The following is a 22500-nucleotide window of genomic DNA, read 5'->3' on the forward strand; positions in this document are numbered from 1 at the left end:
GCACCATCCCCCCTCTGCTGCCTCGTTGAATTCCAATGAAGCTTTCTCTGTCCGTTGTTACCTTGTATGTGTCTGATTTAAATTCTCATAGGTGCCTTCCTTAAAGCTAAAAGGCTGAGAATCTGGCCATTGGACACAGCGATTAATAGGGGCATGGAAAGGAACTCATTCTATCTAAAAGTGACATGTGAATGCATACAGTAGCTACCTAGTTTATTATTAAAGCCAGTGATTGAGACAAGATTCATTTTCACACACACACACACAAACACACACACACACTTCAAGGAGAGACTCCGGGGTTTTGACTCCGCCCCCGTGTCCTCCCACACACGCTCTCACTTACCAGGCTTCAAGGAGCATGCAGTCTCTCCGCCGGGGTTTTGACTCCGCCCACGTGTCCTCCCACACACGGCACGAGTGCAAATTGACTGCACTCGGCCACCGTACGCCTCCAGCCCCTGCAGGACAGATTTTACTTCTGCCCGTGCTACTCGCTTCCCCCACACCCGCGCTCACTTCTCCCGCGGTGAGCGGGCCGCAAAAATATCCTTGGCGGGCCGCATGTTTGACATGCCTGATCTAAACCATCAAATAAAATGTCTACGGCCCTTGTTCAAGCATGTTTGCGGTACTTACCAGATAAATCAGTGCCTGCAATCCACGACTGTATCCGCCTCTCCGAGCGTCTGAAAGCAATCCAGCGTTCCTGGTGTGTGGCTGAAGAGGTGAGGGACTCCCTCCTCAAACGGAAAAGAAGAGCAAAAAATAGAGTTGGAACATACCTATCATACAGGGATGAGAGAGAGAGACAGAGAATGAGAGAGAGACAGAGAATGAGAGAGAGACAGAGAATGAGAGAGAGACAGAGAATGAGAGAGAGACAGAGAATGAGAGAGAGACAGAGAATGAGAGAGACAGAGAATGAGAGAGAGATAGAGAATGAGAGAGAGAGACAGAGAATGAGAGAGAGATAGAGAATGAGAGAGAGACAGAGAATGAGAGAGAGACAGAGAATGAGAGAGAGACAGAGAATGAGAGAGAGACAGAGAATGAGAGAGAGACAGAGAATGAGAGAGAGACAGAGAATGAGAGAGAGACAGAGAGAGGGACATAGGGAGAGAGAGACACAGAGAGAGAGAGACAGACACAGAGAGAGAGACAAAAGTAATGTACTGTATAACCATTATACCGTACCCCCTAGTATTCGTGTAATCATTGTCCCACACCCCCTATTACTCACGCTTTGGCAATACTGAAATGTTCTTTTGACATGCCAATCAAGCTGATTTGATTTGAGAGACACAGAGACACACACAGAGACACAGAGAGAGACAGAGATAGAGAGACACACACAGAGAGAGACAGACACACAGAGAGAGAGAGAGAGAGAGAGAGAGAGATACGGGCCTATTTAGTAAGCGTCGATAAGGCTGCGTCTATAGTATTTCAGACGGAGGGAAGGCACACACGCTGCAATACACTTGCTGAAGCCTGAGCTTTTTTATGACTTTGCAGGGTATGCAGCGGGTGCGATTGGGGGCGTGGCAATAAATATTTGGAGGCGTGGCAATAACGTTCCGGCGCGGACTTCACTTCCCTACCTCACATCCCACTTCACTTCCCTACCTCACATCCCGATCCACCGGCATTTTTTCAGATGCAGCATCTGAAGCACTGTGCAGACAAGAAGAAAAATGCACACAATGCGCACCAGAGATTAAAATATAGTAAATTATTTATTAATAAAACAAGAAATAACCGAGGGGGATCCAACCCCACCTCAGTACTTTCTTCTCGTTGCTATTGCCACACTATACGTCCTGACGCCGGAAGGGAAGTTGGAACGCGACCAAGACGAGACACCGGATTTACAGTGGAACCACAACATACCACAGATTGCTGGAGGACCACATTGCGAGGGGCGCAGCCTATCGAGTTTCCCGGTCATCGTCCAAAGTCTGGAGCTGCGGATTGACCACCGGATTACCACGGAGCCCGAGCCTGTCTCACACAATGCTTTTACCAAACGGGCGTTTGTGAGTTTGTTATTTTTATCTTGTCCAGGAAATGAAATTGTTAAACCAAATTTACACATGGAGCGGGCGCTTTGTCTTCTTTTTTTTGTTTAGATATCTATCGAGAAGGTGGTTGTTTCCCTGAAGAGAGCTGCCAGGGCTCCAGAGGACGCCCGAATTGGATCCTTTTATAATTGAGTTATAACATAGCTATTAGAGCTATGTTTCTGGACTTTATTGTGTTTAGGCATAGTGTTTATTATTATTTTATTACAGCTACTTTTTAGTAATTGCACTGTTATTAATTCTGACCACTAATTCTCACTGCCATTATAATCTCTCTCTAGCCACAACCAAATTGCTATATCAGCTATATTATTTATTGGTTATACCATGGGAGCACAAACTTTTGCAGCTCGCCCCCCTGCCTTCCCTCTGCTGGTGCTCGTGCCCCCCCCCTTACCTTGATGCGGTGTCACGTGACCTGCAGCGGCATTTGACGAGGGTGACGTCACATGACCCCGCGGCGTAATTTAACATACTGTGCTATATGTATGCACACACAGCTGTCTCTTACACATACAAATACTGTTTTTACATCCCTATACATCAATAGGGACCACAAAGTATCCACACACACTTTTAGTTGTGCTACAAACTCTCACATTTCCACACCCACCCACACCATTTATATCCACTCCCACTCCACACACACCTTTTGTAAAGCACTGTATATACTGTGGGCTCTCCATTCATTTTCATTCACACTGATACACATACACACTCTTTCATCACTTGCTTTCAGGAACCTTTTGACACCTCTAGGCATAAAACACATCCACACCGGGGGAAGGACCAGCACAGATAACATTCCAAGAGACACTGTTTTTAAGTATACCTTTTGCTTGCTTCATTCATTGTAACATCGCCGGAAGAAGAGATCAGTGTATCTCGAAAGCTCGCACAAATAAAAGCATTTCGTTAGCCACAGAACGGTATCATCTATTTATTTTTTGATTATTGAAGCTCGGCTAACACAGTACTGATACCTCTATATATATATATTGCGCGCGCACACACACATATATAACGTTTTATCCAACTTTTTCATTTATCATTTGTAGAGAAAATGAACAATGTTGCCAGAAGTGCTATTTTTCAAAATGTAACATCTCTACTAATTAGTGTAAAATGATACTTCATATAAAGCAGGTTATGGGACCAGTATAAAATGACCTTCATGTTTCTTATCACATCCCAGTATATGGATACTTTCTATTATCACAAGCTGCTAACATGTGACAGGGCTCAGAGTCTGAGCCCAGAATGTGACATACAGAACATTCTCATTCTAAATTTCAAAAAATATTGTGTTGATTTCTGACCTGACTGCCGTGGTTACAGCTCAACCACTCTGTTCTACTGTATGTCACCACTTTCTGCCACAACCAGCGGACGGTGGATCTGCAAGGAGTTCAACGCTCTTTGGCATCACATCTGTGGCTTGGTTGACGTATCATTTCTCCAGCTTTTTATTGTATTGTTTTTAAATAGATTATATTTATTTGGTTGAATAGATATTTATTTAGTTTAATACAGTAGATCTTTATTTAGTTTAATAGATTATATTTCTAAGTTTAATAAGTTATATTTCTTAGTTTAATAAGTTATATTTCTTAGTTTAATAAATTATATTTCTTAGTTTAATAAGTTATATTTCTTAGTTTAATAAATTATATTTCTTAGTTTAATAAGTTATATTTGTTAGTTAATAGATTATATTTACTAGTATTTAAGTCTCCCCCTCAGTGCCCCATTAGGACCCGTGCGCATATTTCACATCTTTTCGGAGTCGCTTATTTTTTAGACCCTCGGAGCCGAAACCTAAAGAGTCAGCTAAGAAAGTTCGGATCAAGAGGAGCCGCACAGCTTAAAGACAGAACATTTCCAAGGGAGATGGAGACAATTTGGGTAAGATCTGATTAAAGGACAACCTTTGAGGAAGGAAAGGGTGACGGGGGAGTCTAAGAGGGGGGTGAGAGAGCAAGGTGGTGTGTCAGATTGGGGCAGAGCAAGAGAACGCAAAAATGATGGGGATTTGCTGCACACCAAAAAAAAACAATAAGTAGTGATACTTTTACCGGTGCCCCTTAGTCTCAGGGAAGACCGGCATTTCGTCCAATGGATACAATATGATTGATGGGAAAGGGCACACGGATTTGAATTAAAAAAGATAATTTATTGTGCCACAGACTACAAAGTTTCGGCTGCTGACCTTTCTTTGCTGGATTTAGTGGGTTTAGCCACTTTACCTGAGAAAGACTAGCAGGCTGAAATGTTGTTGTCTATGGCAGTGCAAGAGAAAACAGGTTGGGGGGGGTGGGTTCTCGCAAAGTCGCCGACCCATGGGTGAGTGTCTCCGGTGGAAACTAGTCCTGGACCCCGGGAAAGCTGTCTGTGGCCCATACAAGCTGAGTAACATGTAGAAAGGACACATGTATGTTCAGAATGAGTTAGCATGGTATTTTGAGAGGCACCATAGCAGGTCAGTGCAAGTCAGTGCAGAGCACTGCAAGGTCAGTCATTATGAGGAAGGGTCCGATGGAGGAGTTGGAGGGTCCCAGAATATCTCTTAAAGCAGGGGTGCGCAAATCGCGGGGCACGACATTTTCTTGGGTGGAGGGGCTCGGCGCTTACAGAGGCCCCTCGCTCTAACCCACAGCATTTAAATTAAATGACGGAGATCGCACGCAAGGCCTCTGTATGTTCCCTTTCCTTGTCTCCGGCGGCTTCTGGCGACAGCAACGTGGCGTCACATGATGTGGCATTGCCATAGCAACGTGATATCACATGACGTCGTTACATCAGAACGTCAGAGACAAGGTGGGGAAGGTGGAGGGGGGAGCAGGGGGAAAAGGTTGTGCAACCCTGTCTTAAAGCACTGTCCTGCATACAGATCAGAGGCCAAGAATGGATATGGATATCCGATGTGAAGCCGGAAATAAGACAGAAAAGACCGTTTCGGGGGAAGAAGGTGAGTGATGAAATAGCCGTCACTGTGTACTCTTCCAATTACCTGCAACTTCATGCAGAGAAATAGCAACGCTTGTTTTTAACGTGCTAAGCGCCTAATGGGGAATTCAACTGCTGAGAGGTTAAGGGAGTTACTCACCCAAACTCAGCGACGTTTCTGTGTCTCTGTGATAACTCCCCCAGGACATGCCTGAAAACCAGAGGTAACTCAATGTATTTTTGATAAATAGAAACATGACCTTCTGGGGAGGGGTATATAATGGGTACTGGGCCTGGTGAGGTGGGTATAACGGGTACTGGGCCTGGTGAGGTGGGTATAACGAGTACTGGGCCTGGGGAGGGGCGTATAACAGGGTACTGGGCCTCGGGAGGGTTGTATAACTGGGTACTGGGCCTGGGGAGGTGGGTATAACGGGTATTTGCCCTGTGGAGGGCGGTATAACGTAGTATTGGGGATGGGGTATAAGTGGCACAGGAGCTCTTGCGATACAGAATATCACTGTCCCTGGTTACAAACACTTCATGTCTCCTGCAGATCAGGACACGCACGAAGGTGGTGCCCTTTGTGCCACCAGACGACGAGGCGGGCTACGAGGCGGACGACGAGGCATACGACAAAGCGGGCGTCAAGTGGAACAATGAGGTGGGCTACAAGGCGGCCGATGACGCAGACGTGGTGTACGATGACCAAGGAGCATACGACAGGTGTGGCCGGATCTGCTGCTTCACCTTTTTTAGGCGGAGGAGAAGACCCCAGGAGCAGGTAGGAGAATACGAGAGGTGCGGACAGATCTGCTGCTTCACCTTTTTTAGGCGGAGAAGAAGCCAGGAGCAGGTAGCAGAGGAGCCAGGGCGTAGATACAGGGGTATTCTAGGGGCCCTGAGAAGTTGGTTTGACCGCAGGAGAGGCAGATAAGATCAGGAAGGCTGCGGGAGGGGCAGGTACTAGAGGGAGATAGGGATATTGGGCGTGAGAGGGTGAGAGAGAACAAGGAGCAGGGCCGGAGCACGGGTTTCATGCGCCCGAGGCGAAACTTAAAATTTGTGCCCCAGTTGTATAAAAAATAATAAGATAAATAAAATAATAAAATAAACAGTGGCGTAGCTATCGGGGCTGCAGGGGGTGCGACCGCACCCCAGCGCGACGCAAAATAAAAATAAAAGGGCGCCAAAATACTGGATAAAAAAAAGAATAATAATTTTAAAAAAAAGATAAATAAATAAAATAATAAGAGGAAAAAATAATAATGATTATTAATGCGCCCCTAGGACCTCTGCGCGCTAGGCGACCGCCTAATGGCCGGCCGGCCCTGCGAGGTATGCGGGAGGAAAAGGGGTGAATGGGATAGATATGCAGGGGGATGGGGGAGCAGGTGAGTTATACACAGGGGCACAAGGGCCCCGTCACCCGCATCTCTATATACTGAGTGTGCCCCTGTGTATAACAACGCTGATCTGTGCTGCTCCATCTGATCTCACTGCGCAGTGATCCAGGGACCACCCGATCGCCATTTAATGGGGTCAGGAAGGAATTTTTATCCCCATTGCACAGCAGGGGTTATGTTTCGCCTTCCTCTGGATCACAGCAACAAACTGCCCTTTGTGCATGAATTATCAGTGAGATCTTTATACACCCTGCATTGGTCTTCACCCCTTTGCTGCCGGAGGGGCCTGCAGTGCATTGCTCTGCGTGTTACTATATCACACTGCAATGTGCTGCAGGCCCCTCCCAGCAAAAAGATTAATTATTTAAATAAAATACTCTCTTTAATCAAACCTATGTGTAGTGTCTTTTCTATCCATTGTATCTATTGCTAACAGCTCAGTGATTCTTCCCCAGGACGCTGCACTAGTGTCACGCTGCCAAGCCCGGGTGTGAGGGAGATTTATAGGGTCAAATATACAGTACACTTCTGCCAAAACACGAGTGCAAACAGGAAGCCCCTCTGATCTCATATCTTTTATTACACAAACGGTATCTAAAAAGGTAAAAATAACATACATGGGATTCTGCTACAAATATCTCTCTAATTACAAACCAATTAGCAAATCATTCAGATTAGAGTCGAGCGAAAAGAAATGGTTAAGTATCTCATGTACAGTATATGCAGTGTAGGCTGTTCTGCAGCATTACATGCAGGGGACAACGTTTAGGGGATATAAGTAATGCTGATCTCAGAGCTGACCGGCTGACCTGCTCTACCGGCTGACCTGCTCTACCGGCTGACCTGCTCTACCAGCTGACCTGCTCTACCAGCTGACCGGCTGACCTGCTCTACTGGTTGACCGGCTTCCCTTCTTTCAGCTAAATGACCTGAATTGTGGCCCCTGTATCTCCCAATTAAACGTTTTATTGGCATATTCTTGTTTGACTCATTCTATACAGACATTTTCTATATATTCATTGTGGGATTTGATAACATCTGTAAGATCTCTCAGAATATCACATTCTGTACGTTTGTGCTGAAGATTTTTCCATTCTCAATTTACTTAATATTAGTTTTTGGCATCAATTATTTATATCGAGTCCAAAATACCTTTATACAGAATGCTGTTCCCTTTAGCCCACAAATGCTGCTTCATTAAAGCCCATGGGTGGCACTTTATGCATTCTCAAACTTTTAGGCAACATCCCTAATTTCCAAAAGTGGGATTAAATCTGTGCATATTTAAATGGTTAATTTTCTTACTCAGACTACTAAATCCCTCCCCAAATATATCCGTTTCACATAAAAGTGTGTGCGCTTCTCCTTCCGCCTAACTGGCACGTCGTCCTTACGGGCACCACTCCGTGTAACTCCACGCTGCCCTCCAGTGGTAAAAGAAATAAGATACATTTACTGTACTCGTCTGGCAGCTGCTCCCGTATAAGGTGGGTAACTCTGTATTAGGGGTCTTGGTAGAGTATATTTTATACTTATGTTGAATAGATGAGGAATTAATATTCCTAACGGGTTGTTGTGAGAGGCCTTAGATCTTATCCTATATGCACGCAGCCCTCGCCTCTCTGACCTTGAACACATACTTCAATCTGATTTTTTGAGACTTGAAACTGGATTTCTTAAAACAAACTGATTTTAAACACTGACAAGACTGTAATAATGGTATTTGGGACCAGAGCTAAATTGCTAAAGCTGCCAATGACAGAGCTTCAGATAAAAACCAGCTCTAAAACCATCCTAGTCCCTGTTACTGGTTTGAAATATCTGGGCATTCAACTCCCATTTAACATTTGGGTTGCACATTGATACCCTGACATCCAAATCCTATGCCAAACTAGGTATACTTTACAGGAACAAATCCTCCCTAAGGCCCTCATGCAGTAATCGCCTACAGCGATTCAGTAAGCCCAGAGAAGCTGGCGATTAGAGCAAAAATAACCGGGGTTTTTTTGCCGGAAAATAAATAAATAAATAAAATCGGCAGACGCGCGGTGATAAGCCACTTTTCGGCACTGATCGCCAGTTTTTCAAACACGCTCAATTCTATAAGCCCTGATCAGCTTATTGCGGCTGATCGCCACTATAAAATTGCTGTTTCTTCTCCAAATTGTCCAGCCACAAAAGTTGGCAAGAAGGTGGGGTGAAGCTGCGATGAAAATAAAATGCATGTGTCCCAGAGCTGATATCCATTAATATCAGCACCAGAGACCCCCGGCATGAATCCGATGCATAAAAAATGCATTTACAGGCAACTTCATTACCGCCAAGGCAATGACGGGGTTATATATCCGTGCCAGGATTATTGCGGGTAGAGGGGGTGAGTGAAGGTGGTATTTGGCCCTGGGTGGGTGTTTAGGCCTTGCCAGGGGGTTGCGGGATGACTTAACCTCTTCTTTAACTTAGCAGTTAATACCGCTAAGGTAATAAAGGGGTCAACCCCTCCCGCTACCCCCCCACCCGGTAGGCCTAAACACCCATTCTTGGGGCCAATACCCCGTTCACCCACCCCCGCTACCCACAATAAACAAAAATACACATAACAGCCCCACTGGCCACCTCCTAGGTCCCTAATAAACCATTACAATATTCATAAAACCATTATTTTGTTTACACCCAGGATTATTACATGGGATTAGGGCTATGTTATTCAGTTAGGGGTTGTATGTTTGTATTCGTAGGGACAGGCAAGGCCGGAGCCAGATGGGGTTCTCCTGCCTCTGTCCTCCCTGTCTCCTGACCCTTCCTGTAGCCGGACAAAGAAGAAGAAGCAGGCACACGGTCTTACTCAAAGGAGGTTTAATATGCCATAAAGTCCAACGTTTCGGCAGTCAAGGTGAAGGCTACAAACACAAGAAACAGTCACAATATATACCACCCCCCTGATACTCACCCCTCCCCGCTCTGCCACATAACCAGGATGTTGACGCCCACCTGATGATGTCAGAGCTACCATATGGCGCCCCCTAGTGACGTCAGACGTCTAGGTCTAAATCCCTGGCAATACAGCATAGAGCTGTCTTGGAGGACTGCAGCCACAGCCACACCTCTCCCCAGACTGAGCACTCCCCCATGATGACGTCAGCGTGACCCGGCAGTCAGGGGGGGTAAGGGGGGGGCGGGTATGCACCAATCAAGACTGTACTCACAGGGCTGGACAAAGATGTATCCGTCGCCATGGGATCAGTGTCAGAGCAGGGAGGAGTGAGACACCTATAAATCACCCTGAAAGTGTAAATAAACCACACACCAAAATATTAATAAAGCATATGTGCACAAAACTAATACACCAATATACTATTAAAAACATGTGACTGTATACTGCTGATGACATCAGTATAATCCTGCAAAGTTACAGTGAAATGCCACATAAGAATATGCAGTACATCAGTATTTAGACTATACTAGTGTGTATACCTAGGTCAGAAATGGGTACACACAACCAGGGGGGGGAGGGGGGGGAGGATGGGGAAGGGGGAGGGAGGGAGGGGAAGGGGGAGGGAGGGAGGAGAAGGGGGAGGGAGGGAGGGGAAGGGGGAGGGAGGGGAAGGGGGAGGGAGGGAGGGGAAGGGGGAGGGAGGGGAAGGGGGAGGGAGGGGAAGGGGGAGGGGAAGGGGGAGGGAGGGGAAGGGGGAGGGAGGGGAAGGGGGAGGGGAATGGGGAGGGAGGGAGGGGAAAAAAGAAGGGAAAAAAAACACACAAAAAGGATAATCTTCCCAATTGGTAAGTGCAGAGTCCATGGATGGTGCAAGATCAAATATGCCTGTAGAAAGACAAAAAATTACCTTCTATTAAGGAAGCATTTTAAATTCTGTTGCTCATTAAGACCCATACCGTTGCTGGTATTTAAAGCATGTATCCAGAATGCTTCACGTCTCAATAAGAAAGTCTCCCTATCTGGAGTGCCTTGTTTAGGTGCTACTGTCTCAATACCCATGATGCGTAAAGAGGCAACATTATGATTGTGTTCCACACAGTGTTGCACAAGAATAGAGGGATCCGTACCTTTTGGAATTACACTTTTATGTTCAATGAACCTTGTTTTTAACATTCTTATGGTCTTACCCACATAAAGAAGACCACATGGACACTTTATTACGTACACTACATATTCAGATCTACATGTGATTCTATTTTTGATTTTTATGATCCTCCCGCTTTGGGGGTGACTGAATTGACTACCGGTAGTCAGACTGTTACAGACCGAGCAGCTCATGCATCTAAAGTTACCCGGTCTGCCACCCTCCAGAAAATGAGGAGTTCTGTAGTTACCCTCATTATCTGCATGTATCAGGCTATCCGCCAGATTTCTCCCTCTTTTGAATGCCACCATTGGTGGTACACAGCAACTTTCAGATAATATATCATCATTTTGCAGAATATGCCAGTGTTTAAGAATGGTAGATTTAATAAAACCACCAGCTTGACTGTATATAGTGGTAAATACAAGCCCGTCCTCCTTCTTATTTTTGGTAGCACTTACCTCTTTATCCAGTGTCCGGTCTAACACAGCAGGAGGATATACGCAGGAAGATATCCCCTAGCCAGGAATCTACCACGTAGTTCTCCAATAGCTGGTTCAATATGATCCTTCCTTCTCGTGATTTTGCAGACCTGGACTTTCTGTGAAAAAGGTAATGCATCAATAAGAGAAGGAGGATGATGGCAATCTGCCCTTAAAATTGCATTTCTGTCTGTATCCTTTCTAAAAAGATCAGTATGTAACTCCCCATTAGTCTGTGTAATGAGGACATCTAAAAATGAGAGTTGCTGTGTACTCCATGTATTAGTGAGGAGGACCGGTGAATGGAGACCATAAAGATACTCAAAAAAAGATAACAGCTGATCCTCCGTACCTGTCCATATGAAAAACATCATCAATATATCTGTTATAGCTTTTAATATGCACTAAAAAGTCTGATTTGTAGATGTACTGCTCTTCAAAATGTGTCATGTATATGTTGGCGTAAGCAGGGGCCATATTACTGCCCATTGCTGTCCCCTTAATCTGCAGGAAGAAATCACTCTCAAATCTAAAATAATTTTTATAGAGAATGAAATGTAAAATGAGCATAATGTATTCAATTGGAACAGTATCACTATAATGGCGAATGAGGGTTGCCTTGATTATCTCAAGACCTTCAACATGGGGGATTATTGTATAAAGGCTAGACACGTCTAAACTAACCAGAATATGATTAGTCCCATCACCAGGTGAGTTTTTTTAATTTGTCAAGGAAATCAAACGTGTCTTTGATGTATGAGTTGGCTGTCTGTGCTATAGGTTGTAGAAATGTGTCTACAAATTTTGCAAGGGGTTGATTTAATGAATTAATAGCAGCTATAATAGGCCGCCCCGGGGGATTGTTTAAATTCTTGTGTATTTTGGGCAAGGTATAGAAAATAGGGCATTTAGGATGCAACATAGTTAGAAACTCAGATTCAGGCTCTGTTATCCACCGGTTATTAACCCCCATTTGGATAATTTCCTTAATTTCTCTCGCATAGTTAAAGGTAGGGTCCCTATCCAATTTAATGTAGCAGTTAATGTCACTCAGTTGTCTGATGGTTTCAGCCTTATAATCTGAGTAATTCTGCACTACTAGGGCACCCCCCTTGTCCGCACGCTTAATAATAATCTCATTATTATTAGTCAACATTTTTAATGCTTCCTTTTCCTGAACAGACATATTGTATGTAGCCCTATGTTTGTTTTTTTTGTACCTTGCAATGTCCCCCTTAACCAGTCATATATATGTGCTGACTGATTGATTTTTAAATGGCGGGACAAAAGTGGATTTGAGCTTGCACATTTTGGTACCTTGATAAGAAGCCGAATTATCTGTCCCTTGCTGGTCAGTGGCCAAATTAACTGTCCCTTGTTGTTCATAGGAGGATTACCTGTCCCTGGTTGGATATTGGAATGCACCGATTCTGTAGACCTGTTAGAAAAAAATGATTTAAGGTTTAATACACGTTCGAATTTAAATAGGTCAACCTCCAAATCAAAATCATTAAACAATGTAGTAGGTACATATGAGGGCCCCCTAGCTAAGACAGACATTTCACATTGATTAAGAGTGTAATCAGACAGATTAACAACCAAGGTGTCCATACTCATTTCTGCTCCGTTGTACGTAGGGGATAGGGTGATCTTCCCTTTCCCCTGGCCCCCGCGTCTAATTTTCCTTTTCCTTTCTCCTTGTCCTTGGATTGGCCTAAAAAAGGGGCCGGACTTTGGCCTCTCTGACGTTCTGTTGAGGAATGGGCTTTTTTGAATTTCAACTTCTTAAAGTGAATAAGATCACTTTTAATTTTTTTCCAGCTTGGTCTTCAGACTATCCAATGATTGTACAACGTCCGTACCAGGGCTAGACTGTTCAATGAGGATTTCCACTTTGAGTATATCCTTCCTTGTGTGGCTAAGTTGTTCCCCCACCTTCTCAATAACCAAAATATTCAAGTCCAAAGAGGCCCTATTAAAGCTGTAGTTCAGTCTTTTTTTTTTTTTTTTACTTCAATAGTTTCATGTGTGCAATCTCTAATTACCTTCTGTCTCTCAGTGGAAGCTCATGAATATTCATGAGCACTCCTGCACTGACATGTGCTAGAGGGAGGGCAGGGCTGACAAAGGGGTGTGCCAGGGCTTGTGACAGGACATGAAGGGGCAGTGCCTTAGCAAATGGCTGTTAAAATAGAATACAAGAAAATTGGTCTTTCAAAGTTGTTGTTTTTAAAAACAGAAAATGCTAAAAGTATTTTTTCTTACTACAGAACTGATTTATTAAAAAAAAACACACATGCAGGATATTGACTGAACTGCAGCTTTAAAGCATTGTCCTGCATACAGATCAGAGGCGAAGAATGGATATGGATACCCGATGTGAAGCTGGAAATAAGACCGAGAACAATACCGAAAAGATCGTTTCGAGTGATGAAATAGCCGTCACTGTGTAACTCTTCCAATTACCTGCAACTTCATGCAGAGAAATAGCAACGCTTGTTTTTAACGTGTTAGCGCCTAATGGGGAATTCAACTGCTGAGAGGTTAAGGGAGTTACTAACCCAAACTCAGCGACGCTTCTGTGTCTCTGTGATAACTCCCCCAGGACATGCCTGGAAACCAGAGGTAACTCAATGTATTTTTGATAAATAGAAACTTGACCTCGGAGACTGTGAGACCCCCTCTCCTTCCCCCCCTTCCCTTGGCTTCCCAAACCCCACCATAACCAATACATAAATAACCACAAACACGAGGTCTGGCGGCCGCTGCTTTTTAGTAAAACTTCAATTAACCTAATTAGTGCCAACCCCCTGCCAGAGTGCTCGCTCATTGGGTAAAGGCCAAAGGTACCCGATCCAATGGCCCGTAACTCCCCCCTAGCCGGGCCCCGCCTGTCTGGCGAGAATGGGCCCAGGAACGCACGTGTAAATGAGCCGCGCCCACTCGCCACTCCCAGCCACCTTTTATTTTATTTCTGTTATTCATTTTCATTGTTAATTTATTCTTTTTTTTCTTTTAAACACGTACAAAAAACAAATTTACCAGTATTCACAATAAAGGGCAGGGTGGGCGGGACTCCCATGGCAGGGAGTAGACTGACCCCGCGCCTCTGTCTAATTCTAACCTCCCTGGCCCTTCCCCCGTCTGTGTCACGTCACTGCCAGGGGGGGGGGGGGGGGAAGGCCAGGGGGGACGTAGTCCATACTCACAGGTAAGGGAGAGCCTAGTCCCTCTGGTCATAGCGCCCGGTCACCGAGGGCTCAAGGCTACTTTTCTGGGTTATTTTGAAACGAGCTATACTGGGGAATATTTAGGGGTCTCCCCAAACAAAGAGAGAACATTTAGGGGTCTCTCCAGACACAGAGAACCCCACACACTTAGATCTGAGGTTTGTGCCCCTATTAGGCCTGGGCCTATTAGTAAGTTCAAGCTCGCTGAGGTGGGCTGAGCCGCGCTGAGCAGATGCACAAACCCCCTGCATCTGTCATCAGCGCGGCTATAGTTTCCCCCTCCGCATGCGTGCTCATGCGTGCAGAGGCTCAGAAACTTTGCCGAGACAGGCAAGTTTCAAATTTGCCGCTCGGGGAAGCGAAGAAGCGGTCACGTGACCGCTCCCATCCAATGGGAGCGGGGACTAGCCCCGCTTCCCGCTCTGCCTCCTGATACGCCTCCGCTCTGCCACTGCTCCGCCTCCACCCTGCCCCCAGAGCGCGCTCACTGCCTCGCCTGCAAGGACAGAAAAAAACACAATTTTCAGCAGGCGAGGCAGAGCAGGAGCGTGGCTCAGCGCGGCTGAACCCTCTATGTCCCAGGCCTTACATGGGGGGTGGGGGGGGAGAGAAATACATAGAAACAAAAATAAGGAGGGACAGAGATAAATAAAAGAGATAAGATTAAAGGGGGAGAGAGAGACTGACAGGAGAGGGAAAAGAAAGGCAGAGAGTAGGGAGACTTCTCACCCAAGGTGATGAAACAGCTGTGACACATGGACACCTTCTCTGGGAAACCTTCCACTACTCATGTGACATTACACCTCCACCGTAGGGGGTCCTGCGTCTGAGGAGTGTGTGTAAAGGATCCTGGGGAGGGACTTATAACGGAGTTCTAGGGAGGGGTATATAATGGGTACTGGGCCTGGTGAGGTGGGTATAACGGGTACTGGGCCTGGTGAGGTGGGTATAACGGGTACTGGGCCTGGGGAGGGGCGTATAACAGGGTACTGGGCCTGGGGAGGGGTGTATAACAGGGTACTGGGCCTGGGGAGGGGAATATAACAGGGTACTGGGCCTGGGGAGGGGTGTATAACAGGGTACTGGGCCTTGGGAGGGGTGTATAACAGGGTACTGGGCCTGGGGAGGGGTGTATAACAGGGTACTGGGCCTGGAGAGGGGTGTTTAACAGGGTACTGGGCCTTGGGAGGGGTGTATAACAGGGAATTGGGCCTGGGGAGGGGTGTATAACTGGGTACTGGGCCTGGGGAGGTGGGTATAACGGGTATTTGCCCCGTGGAGGGCGGAATAACGTGGTATTGGGGGGGGGGTATAGGTGGCACAGGAGCTCTTGCGATACAGAGTATCACTGTCCCTGGTTACAAACACTTCATGTCTCCTGCAGGTCAGGACACGCACGAAGGTGGAGCCCTTCGTGCCACCAGACGACGAGGCGGGCTACGAGGCGGACGATGAGGCATACGACAAAGCGGGCGTCAAGTGGTGCGAAGAGGTGGGCTACAAGGCGGCCGATGAGGCAGACGACGAAGCGGATGTCAAGTCTGGCGACGAGGTGGGCCATGGCGAAGGAGAATACGAGAGGTGTGGACGGATCTGCTGCATCACCTTTTTTAGGCGGAGAAGAAGCCAGGAGCAGGTAGCAGAGGAGCCAGGGCGTAAATACAGGGGTATTCTAGGGGCCCTGAGAAGTTGGTTTGACCGCAGGACCGCAGATAAGTAAATAATAAATAAATAAATAAAATGATAAGAGGAAAAAATAATAATGATTATTAATGCGCCCCTAGGAGCTCTGCGCGCTAGGCGACCGCCTAATGGACGGTTGGCCCTGCGAGGTATGCAGGAGGAAAAGGGGTGAATGGGATAGATATGCAGGGGGATGGGGGAGCAGGTGAGTTATACACAGGGGCACAAGGGCCCCATCACCCGCATCTCTATATACGGAGTGTGCCCCTGTGTATAACAACGCTGATCTGTGCTGCTCCATCGGATCTCACTGCGCAGTGATCCAGGGACCACCCGATCGCCATTTAGTGGGGTCAGGAAGGAATTTTTTTCCCCATTGCACAGCAGGGGTTATGTTTCGCCTTCCTCTGGATCATAGCAACAAACTGCCCTTTGTGCATGAATTATCAGTGAGATCTTTATACACCCTGCATTGGTCTTCACCCCTTTGCTGACCGACTGACCTGCTCTACCGGCTGACTGGCTTCCCTTCTTTCAGCTAAATGACCTGAATTGTGGCCCCTGTATCTCCCAATTAAAGCTGCAGTTCAGGCAATATCCTGCATGTGTGTGTTTTTTTTTAATAAATCAGATCTGTAGTAAGAAAAAATACTTTTAGCATTTTCTGTTTTTAAAAAACAACAACTTTGAAAGACCAATTTTCTTGTATTCTATTTTAACAGCCATTTGCTAAGGCACTGCCCCTTCATGTCCTGTCACAAGCCCTGGCACACCCCTTTGTCAGCCCTGCCCTCCCTCTAGCACATGTCAGTGCAGGAGTGCTCATGAATATTCATGAGCTTCCACTGAGTGACAGAAGCAGAAGAAAAACAGATCCCTTCACTAATTATGTCACCAAATTTCGCTTATCAATACATGGAGAACGAATTGACCTGCAGCTATACAGTTCTTTAGGTAATTAGAGATTGCCCACATGAAACTATTGAAGTAAAAAAATAAATAAAATTTAAAAAAAAAACTGAACTGCAGCTTTAAACGTTTTATTGGCGTATTCTTGTTTGACTCGTTCTATACAGACATTTTCTATATATTCATTGTGGGATTTGATAACATCTGTAAGATCTCTCAGAATATCACATTCTGCACGTTTGTGCTGAAGTTTTTCCATTCTCAATTTACTTACTATTAGTTTTTGGCTTCAATTATTTATATCGAGTCCAAAATACCTTTATACAGAATGCTGTTCCCCTTAGCCCACAAATGCTGCTTCATTAAAGCCCAGGGGTGGCACTTTATGCATTCTCAAACTTTTAGGCAACATCCCTAATTTCCAAAAGTGGGATAAAATCTGTGCATATTTAAATGGTTAATTTTTCCATTTTTCCATTGTGACAAAATATAAATTTTCTTACTCAGACTCCTTAATACCTCCCCAAATATATCCGTTTCACATAACAGTGTGTGCGCTTCTCCTTCCGCCTAACTGGCACGTCGTCCTTACGGGCGCCCCTCCGTGTAACTCCACGCTGCCCTCCAGTGGTAAAAGAAATAAGATACATTTACTATACTCGTCTGGCAGCTGCTCCCGTATAAGGTGGGTAACTCTGTATTAGGGGTCTTGGTAGACTATATTTTATACTTATATCGGATAGATGAGGAATTAATATTCCTAACGGGTTATTGTGAGAGGCCTTAGATCTTATCCTATATGCATGCAGCCCTCGCCTCTCTGACCTTCAACACATACTTCAATCTGATTTTTTGAGACTTGAAACTGGATTTCCCAAAACAAACTGATTTTAAACACTGACAAGACTGTAACAATGGTATTTGGGACCAGAGCTAAATTGCTAAAGCTGCCAATGACAGAGCTTCAGATAAAAACCAGCTCTAAAACCATCCTAGCCCCTGTTACTTGTTTGAAATATCTGGGCATTCAACTCCCATTTAACATTTGGGTTGCACATTGATACCCTGACATCCAAATCCTATGCCAAACTAGGTGTACTTTAAAGGAACAAATCCTCCCTAAGGCCCTCATGCAGTAAGCAGCGATAAGCCACTTATCACCAGCTTATCGCCAAAAAAGCCACACTGATACACACACACACACACACACACACACAGACACACACACAGATACACAGATACACACACACACAAACACTGATACACACACACACACACACACACACACACACACTGATACACACACACACACACACTGATACACACACTGATACACACACACACACACACAGATACACACACACACACTGATACACACACTGATACACACACACACAGATACACACACACACAGATACACACACACAGATACACACGCACACAGATACACACGCACACAGATACACACACACAGATACACAAACACACAGAGATACACATACACACACACAAATACACACACACACACTGATACACACACACACACACAGAGATACACCCAGCCTCCCCCTGCACCGCCTGCGACCGCGCAGCAACCACTGCCCGCCCACGAGCCCATCTCCCACACCAAGGGGACGGGGGGAAGTGAGCGCCGGGGGGCAAAGCTGTGAGCGCCGGGGGGACAAAGCTGTGAGAGCCAGGGGGGCAAAGGTGGGAGCGCCGGGGGGGCAAAGCTGTGAGCGCCGGGGGGGGCAAAGCTGTGAGCGCCGGGGGGGCAAAGCTGTGAGCGCCGGGGGGACAAAGCTGTGAGAGCCAGGGGGGCAAAGGTGGGAGCGCCGGGGGGGCAAAGCTGTGAGCGCCGGGGGGGGCAAAGGTGGGAGCGCCGGGGGGCAAAGATGGGAGTGCCGATGGGGCAAAGGTGGGAGCGCTGGGGGGCAAAGGTGGGAGCGCTGGGGGGCAAAGGTGGGAGCGCCGGGGGGCAAAGGTGGGAGCGCCGATGGGGCAATGATGGGAGCGCTGGGGGGGCAATGGTGGGAGCGCCGGGGGGGCAAAGGTACAAGGTGGTACAAAGGTAGGCGCACCCCCGCTACCACCTCCTATTACCCCCCCTGGCTGGGACCCGGGACAGAAAGGGGACACTCACCGCGAACAGAGGAGCTGGAAGCGGGAATACACGTGTGCTCTGCACAAAGCGGAAGTCCCGCCCCCGGCTTCCTCTGACCTGCCTGCAACCAATCCCCTGCGGGCCGGCCGGCATTGTAAGTCCCGCCCCCGGTATCATCATTCATCCAATCCCATGCGGGCCGGCCGGCATTCTAAGTCCCGCCCCCAGCATTCTCCTTCATTCAGTCTCCCCGGCAGCATTCACACACACACATAGAAAATACTTACCGGCCGCCGCATTCTCCTCACCGCCGCTGCCCCGCAATACCGGGACCAGGGACAAAAACCGGGACATAACCGGGACGGAGCTAAAATCGGGACAGGGCAGAAAAAAACGGGTCTGTCCCGGCAAAACCGGGACGAATGGTCACCCTACTTACAGACTATTCACTTGAGTGGACCATAAAGTGTCTTATAGAGGGAACTCTAAGGTGTCTTAAGATGCATTAAGATATATTATGTATGTAAATCTTTATTTATATAGCGTTTTATAAGAGAGGCAATACAGTACAGAAAATTATAGTACAATAAGTGCAACAAACAAAATCAGACAATAGGAAAGGAAATCCCTGGCCTGCAGAGCTTACAGTCTTAATGCTAGATCCATGGAACTCTGTTCTGTTTACGCTAATAACGGGACATTCCTGAAATTGGTACCTGACCCTGTGTGGTAGGCAGAGACACAAGGGCAGTGCCTGCCAATATCATAAAGAGCAGTGCACTTCCTATTTAGTAGAAGTGTGTGTCAGAGTTAAGAGTTCAGTCCAGAGTTAGAGTCTGCTGAGTCTGTCACCTGGCTGGCCCAGGGTGACAGAAAGAGCCTATATCAATTGGCCGTTGGAGAAGGGGAGCCATCAGCCTCTGAGTAGAGCTGATGCAACCTTAGTTAGGGAGGTGGACCAATTCCTCTCAAACTGTTTAGGGGGCGAGGGAAGAGCTAGCCCCACCCTGGGTGCCCTTGACCTGGGGTGGTGGCAGGGACACAGAGACCATCCTGAGGGAGAGCAGTCCTGTGTGGAGGAAGACACCCTGTACCTGATTGACAGTCTTGTTGCTGCTATTCTGCTGCTGTGAATAAAGAGCTGCGGCTGCTTTTAAAGATATACAGTGTGAGACTGGAATCTCTCATCCCCGAGGGGGGGGAGGGGGACTCTCTGGAAGGATTCCACCCGTATTCCTGGGGCTCAGAGATGGAGGCGCTGCACCATTACATACATAGTTACATAGTTACATAGTTACATAGTAGATGAGGTTGAAAAAAGACGTACGTCCATCAAGTTCAACCTATGCTATATTCAGACAACAGATACTTTATATCAATATCTATACTTACTTATTGATCCAGAGGAAGGCAAACAAAAAACCCCATTAAGGGGAAAAATTAATTCCTTCCTGACTCCAAGAATTGGCAATCGGATTAATCCCTGGATCAACATCCTTCCCATATATACTTATTTGGTATATCCCTGTATACCTTTCCCATCTAAAAAGATGTCCAACCTTTTTTTGAACAAATCTATTGTATCTGCCATCACAGTCTCCATGGGTAATCAATTCCACATTTTAACTGCCCTTACTGTAAAGAACCCTTTCCTTTGTTGCTGGTGAAATTTCCTTTCCTCCAACCTTAAGGGATGGCCCAAGTCCTTTGTACTGCCCGTGGGATGAATAGTTCTTTTGAAAGCTCCTTGTATTGTCCCTGAATATATTTGTATATAGTTATCATATCCCCTCTTAGACGCCTCTTTTCTAATGTAAATAAACCCAATATAGCTAGCCTATCCTCATAAGTTAGAATGTCCATCCCCTTTATTAATTTGGTGGCTCTTCTCTGCACTCTCTCTAGTTCCATAATGTCTTTTCTTAGGATTGGTGCCCAAAATTGTACTCCATATTCAAGGTGTGGTCTTACTAATGCTTTGTAAAGGGGCATAATTATGTCTACTTCCCTTCCATCCATTGCCCGTTTGATGCAAGATAAGATCTTGTTTGCCTTTGCAGCTACTGCATGACATTGGGCACTATTGCTAAGCCTGCTGTCTACAAGCACTCCTAAATCCTTCTCCATCAAGTATTCCCCCAATAGATCTCCATTTAATTTGTAAGTCGCCTTTTTATTCTTGCATCCCAAATGCATAACCTTACATTTATCTGTATTAAACCTCATTTGTCATTTACCTGCCCACGTTTCCAGTCTCTCCAAGTCCTTCTGAAGAGAAATTTCATCCTGCTCTGATGAGACGGAGGCATTCACCCCAGAAACCTGATCCTGTCACCCCCCATACCATCGCGGGAGACTCAGGCCCCCCTGTTGCCAGCAGGTATGCACCACACTCAGACACGTAGCCAGACCCTAGTACAGAGGAGGGGGGCCCGATCTGCGATTGGCCCAGGGAAGTGGGGCTACATTGGGAATCGATGTTATTTTTCTTCATATTAATGGGTATCCTCAAAGCTAATGATATGCCAAAATGAAGTCCATTAGCAAAACTACAATTGTTTCTTCACTTTTTCTGCTTGATGAATAGGGTGACCAGATTTCGAAAATGAAAAACCGGGACACCTTAAAAAATAATTTATTAAACAAATTACATCACGTGACACCCCCCGTTGCCATGACAACAAGACACTCTGATGCCCCTGCAGTGTTAGTGTGTATAGAGGTGGGGGCTTTGCTTGGGCCCTTCAACTCTTACAGCCAGGGCATTATTGGCCAGGAATGCCCAGTTCGGAGGGGATTACTACTTCAAAATGTATTTGATCCGTAACAACATCAAAATAATCTAATACCAATAACTAACAACCACAGACAATGATAATCTAAACCAAGCATGTCAAACTCAAATGCTAACAAGGGCCACATTAAACAAGGTTTAAGTTCAGGTGGGCCGCAAAAAAAAAAAAACTTACATTTTCATAGAAACGTAAGTTTATTTCGAGAAGTACTGTGTGTGTGTGTGTGTGTGGTGTGTGTGGTGTGTGTGTGGTGTGTGTGTGGTGTGTGTGGTGTGTGTGGGGTGTGTGGGGTGTGTGGGGTGTGTGGGGTGTGTGGGGTGTGTGGGGTGTGTGGGGTGTGTGGGGTGTGTGATGACCTCACTAACCGTACAAAAAAAAAGCCAGATGTGAATGATTCTGAACCCATTAACCAGTGTCAGCATGCCCCCTCTTCACAATTTCTAAAGCAGCAATCCCGCCTGGGATCTTACCTGATCCGCAGTCCCTCAAGGTACTATACTGGAGGGGAGATGTTCCCTACCAGTCTTCCGATGTCCCCCGTGTGAAACTTGAGTCAGATACGGAAGAAAGCAGAATAGGTTATTTCAGTGTAGGTATAGGGCAGTTAAGATAAAAACAGAGGGAGTGGGTGAGGGTGGCAGAGAGGCAGAGAGAGAGAGAGGCAGAGAGAGAGAGACACAGAGAGAGAGAGACACAGAGAGAGAGAGAGACACAGAGAGAGAGAGAGACACAGAGAGAGAGACACACACAGAGAGAGAGACACACACACAGAGAGAGACACACAC

At 46.2% G+C, this 22500-nt stretch overlaps 2 long non-coding RNA genes across 2 annotated transcripts in view; both read right to left on the reverse strand.

Moving 5' to 3' along the window:
* Positions 1-22500, reverse strand: part of LOC142474703 (uncharacterized) — a 79279-nt gene that overhangs the window by 28578 nt on the left and 28201 nt on the right. The window contains exons 7-8 of the long non-coding RNA XR_012790596.1: positions 1630-1677; positions 640-743 (exon numbers count right to left, since the gene is read on the reverse strand). This is a non-coding gene — a long non-coding RNA (uncharacterized LOC142474703). The remainder of the gene's footprint in view (positions 1-639; positions 744-1629; positions 1678-22500) is intronic.
* LOC142474693 (uncharacterized) overlaps positions 10979-22500 on the reverse strand; it is a 15915-nt gene continuing 4393 nt past the window's right edge. Inside the window, exons 3-5 of the long non-coding RNA XR_012790587.1 lie at positions 22186-22262; positions 12312-12432; positions 10979-11113 (exon numbers count right to left, since the gene is read on the reverse strand). This is a non-coding gene — a long non-coding RNA (uncharacterized LOC142474693). The remainder of the gene's footprint in view (positions 11114-12311; positions 12433-22185; positions 22263-22500) is intronic.

The sequence above is a fragment of the Ascaphus truei genome (assembly GCF_040206685.1).
Source record: "Ascaphus truei isolate aAscTru1 chromosome 20 unlocalized genomic scaffold, aAscTru1.hap1 SUPER_20_unloc_1, whole genome shotgun sequence".
Taxonomy (NCBI): Eukaryota; Metazoa; Chordata; class Amphibia; order Anura; family Ascaphidae; genus Ascaphus; species Ascaphus truei.